Source organism: Arachis ipaensis, chromosome B9, assembly GCF_059453495.1.
Source record: "Arachis ipaensis isolate K30076 ecotype BB chromosome B9, ASM5945349v1, whole genome shotgun sequence".
Taxonomy (NCBI): Eukaryota; Viridiplantae; Streptophyta; class Magnoliopsida; order Fabales; family Fabaceae; genus Arachis; species Arachis ipaensis.
The window spans coordinates 6526320-6540913 of NC_142444.1; the positions used below are offsets into that span (position 1 = coordinate 6526320).

At 34.2% G+C, this 14594-nt stretch overlaps 1 protein-coding gene and 1 pseudogene across 1 annotated transcript in view; both read left to right on the top strand.

The window, feature by feature from the left end:
* LOC148543620 (F-box/FBD/LRR-repeat protein At5g22660-like) overlaps window positions 1-14594 on the top strand; it is a 142665-nt gene that overhangs the window by 29298 nt on the left and 98773 nt on the right. The gene's annotated exons all lie outside the window — the stretch shown is intronic.
* LOC107617025 (uncharacterized) lies at window positions 7614-9555 on the top strand (annotated as a pseudogene).

Here is a 14594-nt window from a genome sequence, read left to right on the forward strand (position 1 = left end):
GCTTAATATAAAATTTGTATTTTTATAAAAATACATATACATAAGATGAAAAATAAAGATTGAAATTTAAAATCTCCTCTTTTACATACAAATACTTAGTGCCATCAAGTTAGTAATTTATTTTTTTTTTTTTTTGTAACTTAAATAAGTTAAACAGTTAGTAATTTAATTTGTTAATCATAAATAAATAATATTTGATATTATAAAATATAAAAAAATAAAAAATGTCCTTTTACCTATAAAATTGTTTAATTGTATTACAAATTAAAATTTGATTTTTAATTTTAAAATATTATAACTCTAAATTTTTTTAAAAGGTAAAATTTTTCACATTAAACATAAAAATACCAAAATATTCTTTATGTAATAATTTTAAAATTAGTTTTATCTTTGGTAGAAAAAATAGAGGCTGTACCTTTGTAAACTAAGTTTCAAATTTTATATTAGTGTCTTATATGAGTCCATATCATAAATATAGTAATTGAAAATTTGGCCCTATATGTATAATGAATTTCACGTAGGTGGTGATATTATAGATGGAATGAAACTTTGTTTAAATTAAAACGAGTTAAAAAATTTGTAAAAAATTATCACCATAAATATTTTTATAAAATATAAAATTTTTTGCTATAAGAATTTTTTTATAACTATTGTATTTATTTGTATAAAGTTTGAAAATTTGTATTGCATTTGTTACATTTTGCAACGGATATAACTAGAATAATGAATAAGATTGAAAATAACGAGTATGAGAAAATTTTTTGAACTTTATAAATAAATTAATAAATATTTAGTTGTAATTATTATTTTAATTTTATTGATAATCAAGATTCTGTTGTGTATTTATAATTGTTATAAATATTTTTATAAAATTTAAAAGTTTTTATTGTATTAATAGTTACAACTAATAATGAGTAATCTAAATTCTAAATTTTTTTTATTCAATCATGTAAATTTAATGAATTTTTTAAAATAAAATTAGTTGACAAATTAAAAGGACTGACATTTGAAATTTAAATACATTTATGATTATTAACTATGATGCTTTAATTATTTATATTTAAAATTATTCATATCAATTTAAATTAAATAGTATTTAGTCACAAAAAAAAATTAAATAGTATTTAATTGTTATAATTTAGTAAATCTTTAGTAATGGTAAATAAATAGTAATCAATAATTAAAATTGTTTGTAGTCGAAGTAGTTAATAAATTATTTTGGTCTTGTAAAGAAAAATATACACGTATTTTTGAAGCAGTGAGGTAAAAAAAATCTTTATTTTATATCATAGTAAACAATTTTTTAATAATAATAATAATAATAATAATAATAATAATAATAATAATAATAATAATAATACCAATATAACTGAAAAATAGATAAATAATAATAAGATATATCGATATAACAGTAAATCAGGTTTTTTATATGGTATTATTTTTAAATTTTGAATTTTTGTGAAAATAGCATATCTATGAATTAGCTCCTTTATTTCTTCTAATTTTTTTCATACTCAAGTCTTTTTAGATCCTAAAATACTTTCACCACCATAGAAAGCTAATAGGATTTAGTTTAGATTCTATTCAATTAAATTTAAAAATTAAATTTAAAATTTAATTTAATATTTTAGGATTTTTTATAGAAAAAAAAACAAGATTCATTTCAATCCAAACTTACTTTTACAGTATTGGAATTTTTATGGTTTTCAATTTTAAATTAGATTAGATTTAAATATTGGCTTAGCTGTTTTATTAGTTAAATTATAGTAGACTTAAAATTTATTTTAAACTCTCTCAATTGTTAAAAAAAATAGTGAGGATTCATTCTCCATATAAAACTCTCAATCTGACTATTCTGACTGTCAAAAACTAAAATTGAATGCCACTTCCTCTTTTACTATCATCCGCAGAAGGTGAGACTCCATATTCTTGTGATTTCTTCCAACAGATGTTCTTCAATTTGAAAAATCGCTTTGGTTTTTTACTTTTTTTTTTCCCTACTAGCTCATAGGTCACCCACCTTTGGTATAAAATCAAATTATATTCCTGTATTTGGGGATTAAAATTGTGAAATTGGAATCTCGATAACCAAATTGGATAATCGCGTAAATCTCAGGACTACTATGTGATTTACTCTGTTGAAAGGAGCAATATAATTTGATTTTATACCAAACGTGGGAACCTACGAGCTAGTAGGAAAAAAACCAAAGCCATTTTTCAAATTGAAGAACATCTGATAGCTATAGGTAAATGTTGAGTCTGCAGCGAAATTTTGACTTCTAATAGCTACAAAGTAATATGAAATTGAACACTACTCACAATAATGCACTCGCTGTATAATTACTAAAGAGAAAAGGAAATAAAATAAAATAATAATAATAATAATATGAAAAGAAGATGTGAATGTAGTTGTTATTGTTGATGATAATTGAATTGAAATTCTACAAACGTTTATATAGTGGTTATATGCTATAATTTCAACGGATAGAAATAAGACTTTCCTATAATAACTCTTAGCCTTCCTTTTCTTTCTCTCTCCCTCACAATTCTCCACCTCGTTCACAATTTGAAATCTACGCAAATTTTGGACGATCAAAGAATTGTATTCGTATTCGGTTGCATCATTTGACAATGACTGCCTAACATGGAACAATATTGAGCAATTTCAAACAATGTTGGAACTTGCTTCCTGACACCACTTTAGTCAACATGTCAGCAGGATTTTCATCCGTGTGTACTTTTATAAGAGAAATGTCACATTTCTCCATAACATCACACACGAAGTGATATCTAACATCAATATGCTTGGTACGAGCATGATGAACCTGATTTTTAGCCAAATGAATTGCACTTTGACTATCACAATTCAGATCCACGCAATCTTGCTTCAACCCCAAATCATCTAGAAGACCTCTTAGCCACAATGCTTCTTTCACCCCTTCTGCTACTGCCATGTACTCAGCTTCTGTAGTAGATAGTGTCACTGTAGCTTGTAACATCGATCGCCAACTAACTGGAGCACATTGTATTTTATATACATAACCAGTCGTAGAACGTCTTCTATCTAGATCACCAGCATAATCAGAATCAACAAAGCCGCTGATTTGACATGATTTTCCACTAAAGTATAAACCTGTGTCAATGGTGCCCTTCAAGTATCTTAATATCCACTTGACTGCTTCCCAGTGTGCCTTACCCGGGTTTGCCATGAACCTGCTAACAACACTTACTGCCTGTGAAATATCTGGGCATGTAAATACCATAGCATACATTAGGCTACCGACTGTACTAGCATAAGGTACATTTTCCATGTAAGCATTATCCTCTGCTGTTGTGGGAGATTGTTTACCAGAGAGCCTAAAATGTGGAGCCAACGGCGTTACCACCGATTTAACATTTTTCATTTCAAATATTTCAATGACGCGCTCAATATATCCTCTTTGGCTCAAGAACAATTTTTGGCTTGATCTCTCCCTTTTAATTTCCATGCCTAATATTTTTCGTGCAGCACCCAAGTCTTTTGTTTCAAATTCTTTACCAAGTTGAACCTTTAACATATCTATCTCTACCTTGCTCTTAGAGGCAATAAGCATGTCATCCACATACAATAGAAGATAGATATAATCACCTCCAGGAAGCTTACGAATGTATACACAACAATCATAATTACTTCTGGAAAAACCTTGTTTTAACATAAAGGAGTCAAATTGCTTATACCATTGCCGAGGAGATTGTTTCAATCCATATAGCGATTTCCTCAAGCGACATACCTGACTTTCTTTACCCTCAACATTGAAACCCTCAGGTTGATACATGTAAATTTCTTCCTCTAAGTCACCGTGCAAGAATGCAGTCTTCACGTCTAGTTGTTCCAACTCAAGATCACCATGAGCGACAAGACTTAAAAGCACCCGTATGGAAGTGTGTTTCACCACTGGAGAAAATATCTCATTGTAATCAACACCTTATTTCTGTGCAAATCCCTTTGCTACTAACCTAGCTTTGAATCTTGTACCATCTGATTTAGTAGGATCTTCTTTTCTTTTATACACCCACTTACAACCAATTGCAGTCTTTTCCACGGGCAATGGGACCACATCCCATGTCTTGTTCTTATGAAGAGATTGCATCTCTTCCTCCATAGCGACCAACCAACTCTCTCTATCTTTGTCTTTGATAGCATGTTTGAAGGTGACCGGCTCATCATCCTCCACTGAGAGTGCATAATCTACCAAGTTTAGCTGCCCATAATGTCTCAAAGGCTTATCTGACCCGAACTTCTGAACAAATTTATAATTCCTCTTTAGCCTAGTAGATGTCAAAGAATCCTGCTGCTGCTGTTGTAATGCATGTGCATTTTCTCGCTGAATTTCCTCATGATCAAGTTCATCCTCTGCGTCATCTTGAGTAGCATTAGGATGCTCCACCTGAACATTATTAGAGTCTATTTGTTGGTATTTAGACTCTATCTCCACCACTTGAGTATTTGAAGTTTTTTCAACATCACCATCATTTGGCACCACATCTTTAGACAAAGCTACCGTAGATCGTTCATCAAAGGTAACATCCCTGCTAATTACAAACTTAGAATCATTTACACTCCAAAGGCGATAGCCTTGAACCCCTCTTGGATAACCCAAAAAGATTGCCTTTTTAGCTCTATCATCAAGCTTATTATCTTTGACATGATAATAGGCTGTGCATCCAAAGACTCTGAGTTTCTCGTAATCTGCATGTTCCCCTGACCATACCTTATAAGGTGTGTCTCCATCTAGAGAAGAATGTGGGGATCGATTCACTATGTAGCAAGCTGTAGCAACCGATTCTGCCCACCATTCTCTGCCTAACCCAGAATTAGAGCGCATACACCTTGCCTTCTCAAGTAGCGTATGATTCAGTCGTTCGGCAACTCCATTCTGTTGTGGTGTTTCTCTAACTGTCCAGTATCTTGTAATGCCTTCTCGGTCATAGAACTCCTTGAAAGCCCCATCCGTGTACTCTGTGTCATTATCAGATCGTAGATTTTTTAGCTTCCTACCTGTTCGGTTTTCAACTATTGCTCTCCATCGCTTAAAAGTATCGAATACCTCATTCTTATATTTGAGGAAGTAAATCCAAACATACCTGGAATAATCATCAACAAAAGTAACAAAATACCTGGAACCACCCTTGGAAGTAACTTTAGCCGGGCCCCAAATATTAGTATGCACGTAGTCTAACAACCCTCTGCTTTTATGCTTGCTTGTAGAAAACTTCACCCTATGTGCCTTTCCATACACACAATGCTCACAAAATTTCATTTGTGGTTTCTTCATATTCTTCAGCAAACCTTGTCCACAAAGCAATGATAGATCTTTCTCTGACATATGTCCAAGCCGCATGTGCCATATTCTCGTGCAATCTGTTTGATCTCTACTTCCACCGATTCCAACTGCTAACTCACCTATAACCGTTGTCCCCAAAAGAGAATAAAGATTACCGTGACGAACTCTTTTCATCACTACCAAAGAACCACGAACAACTTTAAGTACCCCATTTTCTGCAACTATTTTGTAACCATTTTTCTCTAACAAACCTATGAAGATCAGATTTTTCCGCAAGTCTGGAATATGTCTCACATCCTTTAAGGTTCTTACGACACCATCATGCATCTTGATTCTTACAGTACCCAATCCCACAGTTTTACAAGCATGATCATTGCCCATTAAAACTGTGCCACCATTTATGCTTTCATAGGTAGTAAACCACTTCCTATTTGGACACATATGGTGAGAGGCTCCTGAATCAAGAATCCACTTATCGAAGATTTCATAAGATTGTTCTGTCACAGAGTAACAATCTTCCTCATCATTTGAGACGTAGCTTGCTTCTTGCTTTTCTTTTGGGTTGTCGTTGTTCTGTTTCTTGAAAGTTATCTTCTTATTTGGACAATTTGTTTTAAAATGTCCAGCCTCACCACATTTAAAGCATGTTCTCTCCGCGTGAGGTCTAGATTTTGGCCTAGACTTTCCACGCTTATTACCTTTTCCTCTTTCATTAGTCATTCCTCTAGTCGCGAACAATCCTTGTGCTTGATCATTATACTCTCTTCCATTTGAAGATGACATTACACTTGTAGCAACCTTACGTAGATCATCCGCTAAAAGTGATGCCCTCGTCTCATCCATGGTCAGAGTGTCACCCACCAGCATCAATGTCTGCACCAGATTTTCATAGGACTTCGGTAATGAAAGTAACAATATGAGTGCTTGGTCTTCATCATCAACCTTCACATCTATATCCTTTAAGTTTGATATGATCCTATCAAACTTATTGATATATTCTCGGATTGAGGTGCCTTTCTCCATCTTGCATGTATACAATTTGGATTTTAAGTAGATCCTCTTAGTAAGAGTCTTCGTCATGAAGTTACTCTCTAACTTTAACCAAACGCCTGCTGCAGTTGCTTCTTCATTTACCAAAAAAGCAACATCCCTCTCAAGGCATAAGATTATTGCAGTCCGCGCCTCAAGATCTAATTCTTTCCAATCCTCATCTTTCATTTCCTCCGGCTTTTTCTCTTTTCCTGCCAGTGCCTTGTGTAATTTTTGTGATATAAGCAGATTTTTCATCTGCATCCTCCAATAGGAAAAATCATTTTTCCCATTGAACTTCTCGATTTCATATTTGCCTACTTTGACATTACTACTAGTAGAAGCCATTATATTCAAAATTGAATTTTACCACTCAAATAATGAATAATATAACGTTGGCTCTTGATACCAATTGTTGAGTCTGTAGCAGAATTTTGACTTCTAATAGCTACAAAGTAATATGAAATTGAACACTACTCACAATAATGCACTCGCTGTATAATTACTAAAGAGAAAAGGAAATAAAATATAATAATAATAATAATAATAATAATAATAATAATAATAATAATAATAATAATAATAATAATAATAATAATATGAAAAGAAAATGTGAATGTAGTTGTTATTGTTGATGATGATTGAATTGAAATTCTACAAACGTTTATATAGTGGTTATATGCTATAATTTCAACGGATAGAAATAAAACTTTCCTATAATAACTCTTAGCCTTCCTTTTCTTAGCCTTCCTTTACTTTCTCTCTCCCTAACAGTAGATAATTTGATTAAGTTATTGGTGAAAATTTGGTTAGCTTCTAATGAAATTTACTGTGAAAGAAACTTATCACTACTAGTCACTGCCATCAGTATCCAATCAAGCTTTATAGTTTTCTTTGTGTTCATTTATTGCAATGACTTTTGAGTTGGGAAAAAAGTTGTTAAAGTTGTAATCATAGCTAGTTCATATGCTCAGGGGTGGTAAAAAAAATACTAAATCAATTAGTGTGTGATATACCATAATTAAATTAACTTGGTGCTCTGTATAACTGGCCAATTTTTTTAGTTCCCAACTTTGATGCAATGACATGTTGATTTAGGAGTCCTAGCTTTAAGTTTTACCTTGAGAGGTAAGATGAAAATCATTCATATTCATTTAGAGCTCTCAGCTCTCACTTGCGAGATGAATAATAATTACTGTTTTTCTTTTTATTCTTCTCCTTCAGGGATACCACTGTAGGTCTGTAGCCGAGGGAAAACGAATGGACCGATTAACCAGTTTGCCGAAAGTTATTATATTAGATGACATTCTTACAAGGTTGCCATACAAAGATGCTGCTAGGACCAGTGTTTTGTCAAAGGAGTGGAAGGACACTTGGTATTCATTTCCCATATTATCCATTTGCAGCAAAGATTTTTTTAGTATGCATGATGTGTTACTAAAGAATCCTCTTAGGTTTAGCAATCAAGATATACTCATTCACTATGTCACTAAAAGATTGTTGAAGCTTCTTGATCAAGGCTTAGCAATTAAAGTATTTAAGCTCAACATGCAATGTGTAGACCATAAGAAAATGTCCTATCATGTTGATCTTTGGATGAAGATGGTCAGCGAAAATGGTGTCCAGGAACTTGAGCTTTGCCTCCCCCTCCCTACTGCCTATGTTGCAAAAGGGTGCACTATAGACCAAGAATATGACCTTCCACTTTGTGTCATTGAAGCCAAATCACTTACTAAATTGGTGTTGAGAGGGAAAATAAGATTCCACCAACAAGCATTTCTAAACCATTCAATCAAGCTTTTCTCAGTTAGAATTTTACATTTATGTGAGGTACTCTTTTCGCATGAAGGGATTGTTGAGAATCTCATATCTCATTGTCCTCTGATTGAACATTTAACCGTTAATGATTGTTATATATATAACCCTGTAAGTGTACCTTGTCCTGTTAGATAATTGTTCCTACATGGTCTAGAAAAGCTCAAGGAAGCTGATATTCGAGGAATACAGGGGGTTTATATTGATGCTCCAAATCTTGAGAATTTATGTTATTGTCCTCTGGATGTTTATGCGCCTTTCAAGTTGAATTTAGATAGTTTCACAAATTTGAGATGTTTGCGTTTATTCTTTTTGGAGGGCTCTATCATTACAGATAAGTGGTTTGTTGAACTATTTCATAAATTCCATTTCCTGGAGAGTTTGTCACTGTTGTGTTGTTCTATGTCTGAAAAGATTAATATTTTGGGTGCACAGCTCAAATGCTTGGAGTTATCAATACATTGCTCTAGCTCGAGGGAGGTCAATAGATGCTCCAAATTTATTATCATGCCAGTATTATGGAAACTTCAAAATTGTTATATCTTTTCTGAAATATTCTAATCAACTGGAACTCAGTTTTAATCCTACCCTGGATTATAAGCATAATTATAGCTTGAGGGAATTTATCCAAAATATTAAACCACAAATGGTTTTGGCATCACTCTCCCTATCTATCCAACATCTACCAGGAGTAAGTATTCACTAGCTAGCTACTGGATTGGTTTATTTTGATTGCACATTTTCCAATTTTAATTGTTAATTTTTAATTATTGGTTTTTGTGCACCCTGAATTGTGTAGATTGAACAGATTTTGAGTCAAATCCAAGTTTCATCCACTCCTCCTACTATTAAACGTCTAGGATTGCAGTGTGTTCCGCAAAATGAAGCTCTCTATTTCCCTTATGTGAATTGGTTGCTTTTAAGTTGCTGCCCAAGAACTATTATATTCATCTTGCACTCTGATTATGACAGGAAACCATTTATCTTGGTATGCTTAGTTTTCATCATATCAAAAATGGTTGTAGAACGTTTTTACAAAATTGGGAATTTTACATACAAAATCTTATAACAAAAATTTAGTCTACTTCCTAACATTCTGTGAACCACACAGTACACGCATTGTATATTTATACTCTCTCAACATTACTCTGTAACTCTATTTGTTATTTTGTAAACAAAACAGTTTTTGTATGAGTTGCTGATGGGAAGAAAAAAGTGGAAGTGGTTTCACCATTTTAGTGACACAAAGTGTTGGTGGCATGAATTGGAGAATGTCAAGGTCACAAGTTCATTCAAGGTTCATGAGAATGTTGACTTAGAAACCATGTTACATTCATTCCCAAAATCTGATGGTGAGGAGTATATTAGTTTTAGCTTAGAATTGTAATATCGTTATTATCAACTTATGCTAGACATGCTTAATTGGATTTACAACTTTGATGTTGCTTCTGAGAAGATCTGGCTAAGTATTACGCAGGCATTTATTTTTACTTGATATAACATATAAGTCTATATTTATGTTTGTCATTAGTTTGTTTTTTAATAAATTATGAGTTTGATTAATCTAATTGTTGAAATGCAACGTTTACCCTAGAATTTAACAAAAACGCTACTATGTACTTATGAGCACACAAAAATTCAACCGAATTTAATTTAAAAAGTCCATATCGAATATTTGAAAACAAAACTAAATATTTGGTTTTGTTAAAAAAATAAAACAGATTTCATATGTTTTCAATTTAGATTAGAATTCTGAGCACACAAAAATTCAACAGAATCTAATTTAAAAAGTCCATATCAAATATTTGAAAACAAAACTAAATATTTGGTTTTGTTTAAAAAAAAAACAGATTTGATATGTTTTCAATTTAGATTAGAATGGTTAAAGTTGAGAGAGAGTGTATCAACTATTGGAAATGTAGACTTTTCCATTTTTGTAGATAATCCACCAGAAGACATTTTGAAGAAGGAATTATTCCATCTATTCAAATGGACGGGACGTGTAAATGATATATACTTATTACGAAAATAAAAAAGTGGTAATATATACATTTTTGCATTCATACGATACACAACAAATGGAGGAGTCTTGAAGGCTATAGCGAAAATGAATCGGATGAGATTGCGAAGAAAAATTATTTCTACACGGGAGGCAAAATACAGAGAGAGATAGAGACGTCTGTCAGGAAGGAGGTGTTACTCGGAACAATGCTAATAGTCAACCCATAAGAGGAGAGATCCAGACATACGTAGTGAAGAACGTGAAAAAACCTTTGCAGGGACAAAAAAGTAGAAGACCCACATAGGAATATATGGACAAAAAAGGTGGAAGTTTCTGTGGCGAAGAAAAACTTAACTAGCTACAAAGAAGTCTAATAGGAGGAATGGAGAAGGCTATTGGCTTTAATTGTTTGAAAGAAGTAACTGGAAAAAATTTGCCTCATGTTGTCCATGTCTGAGAAATGGGAGCGTATAAAGCTTTGCTAACATTTGATTCTGTGTTGAATGCTGAAGAGGCTTACATCTTTAGAATGAATAGCCTTTTGCAATGTTTCCATAGTGTATAGCGTTGCGAGGAAACGGAGCGAAGCGAAACTCGTAAGGTGTGGTTAGAATGTTTTGGAGTGCCACTGCATGTTTGGGCGGTGGACACATTCTGAACGACAGGAGGCTAATGGAGAGAAATAGTCGAGTGCGATCAAGCAAAGAAATTGTGTATATCGTTTAATGTTGAATGTGTGCAAATTGATACTTGCGCCATGGATGCGATTAGTGAATGGGTTAATATCACAATAGGTATCAGTAGGTTTGATGTATTGGTGAAAGAGGTTGTGCGTGAGACATATAGATCAGGTTGTAATCAAGAAGCTTATAGTGAAGGAGGGCCTAGTTGTGAATGCCATAGCATAGCTGTAGAGAGTGAGTGTGTGGCGGAGAATGCTGGAAAGGAAAAAACAATAGTTCCGACGAGTTACAGGGATCAAGCAGCTGAATTGGTGATGGAGGTGTCAAGGGAGAATGGAAAAGACAAGTGTAGTTTAGTAAATTCCGAGTTAATTTTGAATGAATGGAATTATAACCATTTAAACCAAAATCTCAACCATTTAGAAATGTATCATACAATTTATGAAGGCAATAAAAGGGGTGCTGATTTTGTGGGATATGAGATTGTGAGTTATGAGGATGAATTTGAAAAAACTGTTACATATGAATATAGTGGGCTGAAAAGAGGGGATATAAGGGGAAAAAAAAATAAAAAACCCATCTGTGTGAATTGTGTTAGGCCTATATTCACAATAAACTACAAAAAACAGTAAAAGTTGTCATTGGGCCCAAATGTGTTAATAGATCAGACTGGTCTTGTTGGAGAGAGTTTTGGAGTTGGATCGGATTAGAAGAGCGCGGGTCGAGTTATGAGCAACACGAGCATGGGGTTGCGAGGAGGAGGATCCGCGGAGATTTTCGAGGCAGATGCAAGACCAGGAGATGATGTGACTATTCTGGTTCGTTAAGGAGAAAGAGGGCATCTTGACGTGGAAGTGCAGAGAACCGGTAGTATCGGCGGTGGTCCAGCGAGCTAGGATGCACAATCTACATCGACTTTTTCACAGAAATAGATTCTCTCAATTTTTTTTACAATTGAGGGGGTAAAGTGTGATCTTTTACCATTAATTTTATAAGTGAGACTAAAAATAAATATGTGAGAGAGAGCAATGAAGGGTTAGAGATCGCACTTTACACTCTTAATTTTTTTTAACAATTGAGAGGATCCATTCCCCTTTTTCACCAAAGGAGCACGGTCATGAAGGGCTTCAGAAGGTGGAGCACCATCTCGTGAGGCCGTTAACGGAGATGAGGTGTAAAACACCAAGAAGCTGCGATAATGAGGACAAGACTAACGAAGATGGTGGGACTGAGGATGCGAACAAAGTGAACAATGATGGAGGGGATAACGGTGATGCGGGTTTTGTTTCATATTCTAGAAAAAGTGAATGAATCAATGGTACAGACGTGATTGGTAATGGAATAACTGAGTTAAAGAGAGATGGGATAGCAAATTTACATGGTGGAGTTGATGGAAAACAGGGTACAGCATAGGAAAGCAGACAAAAATGTCTTAAATTTGGGAACCAGAAATAATCGGAGTTTGGAATTGGAGGAACAGAGGATTGAAAAGAGGAAAACATGGAAACTAGTAGTGGAATTTGGTGCAGTACTTTATAGTGAAGAAGATGATATCATAACTATTTTCCAAGCCCAGAATGAAGAAATTGCTCAAAAGAGGATAATAGCTAAACAGAAATAGAAAGTAAGACGATGTATACCCAAAAACTCTAAAAAGGTGTGTAAAAAAATTTATCATGATTTTTAGTTCTTGGAATGTTAGGGGGTTGAGGAGTGATGGAAAATCTAGCATGTTGAAGGACCTTAAGAAAAAACATAAGTTAAATATGATAGGTTCTTTAGAGACTAAGAGACAAGTAGTGACGAACTTTGACATAGCACGAATTTGGGGGAGCGATTTTGTGGGATGGGAATGTGTAGGGTTTGAAGGGGCATTGGGTGATTTATTATTGATTTGGAATGAAATAATGTTCAAAATGAATAATTGTTACAAAGGGGAGAGATGGTTGTGTGTCGAAAGGATTTTGTTAAAAAATAATTTCAATTAGGCATTTTGTTTGGTGTATGGCGCACATATAAGAGGTGAGAAAGTTCTGATGTGGGAAGAATTGAATTATATAGCTGGGTTATGTCAGGTTCCATTCTTCTTTATGGGTAATTTCAATGAGATTATACAGGTGGAGGAAAGAAAAGGTGTTGTTAGCCTGACAGCGACTGTGAGGGATTTGGGGAATTGGATACAAGATATGCAGCTGATGGACCTACCGTTATATGATCGCAAATTTACATGATTCAGGGGCCGATCGTACAGTTGCATTGATAGAATTCTAGTTAGTTTGGAATGGATTGAGAAATTTCCTGATATTCGATTGAAAGGTGGACCAAGGGGTTATCAGATCATTGTCCAATGATAGTGGAAGATACGAAATGAAGAAGCGGACCAAGACCCTTTCGAAGTTTAGACTCTTGGTTTACACATGAGGGTTTTCTAAAGATGGTGAAGGAGGAATGGAGAAGTTTAGGAAATATACAGTTTACTGATAAACTAAAGGCTCTGATGGTTCTGTTAAAGAGATTACATAAGGACAATTTTAGCAACATCGATAAGAAAATCAATATGTTTGAGGAAGAGATAAAGAAGTCAGATGATATGGTAAGTAACGGGATATATGATGGGACAATAGAGGCGAGGAGAAAGGCATTAGTGAGATGCTGTGAGGGATGGTACAAGAGGAAAGAAATACACTGGAAACAGATGTCAAAGTCTCGACATGCGAGTAAAATGGACAAAAATACTAGATACTTTCATAGCATAGCTTCAGCGAGAAGAAGGAACAATAGAATTAATGCTCTGGTAATTAATGGTAGGTTGGTAAGGAATCAAGCCAGAATAAAGATTGCCATTCAGGAGTTCTATAAGGGTTTGTATCATCAGGAGAGGCCGACTATGGCGGGTTTCAAAGATGGTTTGGTGAAATGAATTCATGAAGATGAAGCAAAAACTTTAGAGAGACGATATGGGATTGTGAATCATCTAAGGTACCAAGAAGCAATGAGTATAACATGAACTTCATAAAGAAATGCTAGGAAGATAGTGGTTTGGAATTCACGACAGCCGTGATGGGGTTCTTTCAGACAGCCAGGTTACCTTCTGATGCAAATATTACATGGGTAGCGCTAGCACCGAAGTTTGTTGGAGCAGAAAAGATCAAAGACCTTCGATCGATTAGTATGATTGGTTGTGTGTACAAGATAATTTCGAAGATATTGGTTAGAAGAATGAGGTCGGTAATGCCAAGACTAATAGGGGAGACCCAGAGTGTATTTGTTAAGGTCGAAAAATACACGATGGGGCACTGATTGCTTGTGAAACAGTGCATTGGCTTAAACTGAGAAAAAAAGAAGCAGCAATTATCAAGTTAGATTTTCAGAATGCATATGATAGTGTCAAGTGGAGTTTTCTGGACTTAGAATTTCAAAAGATGAGATTTGGATGGAGATGGAGGGAGTGGGTTATGGAGTGTGTTGGTACTATTTCTATGTTCCGTTGCTAGTTGGGAGGGATGATATAGAGTTGTCACATATCCAATTTGCAGGTGACACTATTTTATTTTACCCATCGGAGAAGGAAACTATAAGTAACTACAAGAGGTTATTACGACACTTTGAACTGATGTCGGGGCTAAGCATTAATTTTGACAAGTCTAGCTTGATCCTCACTCAAGACAGTCCCAGCAGAAAAACAAGAGGAACAAAATGGCCATGCTAAAACAGAGACATGCTATTGAAATTAAAACAAGA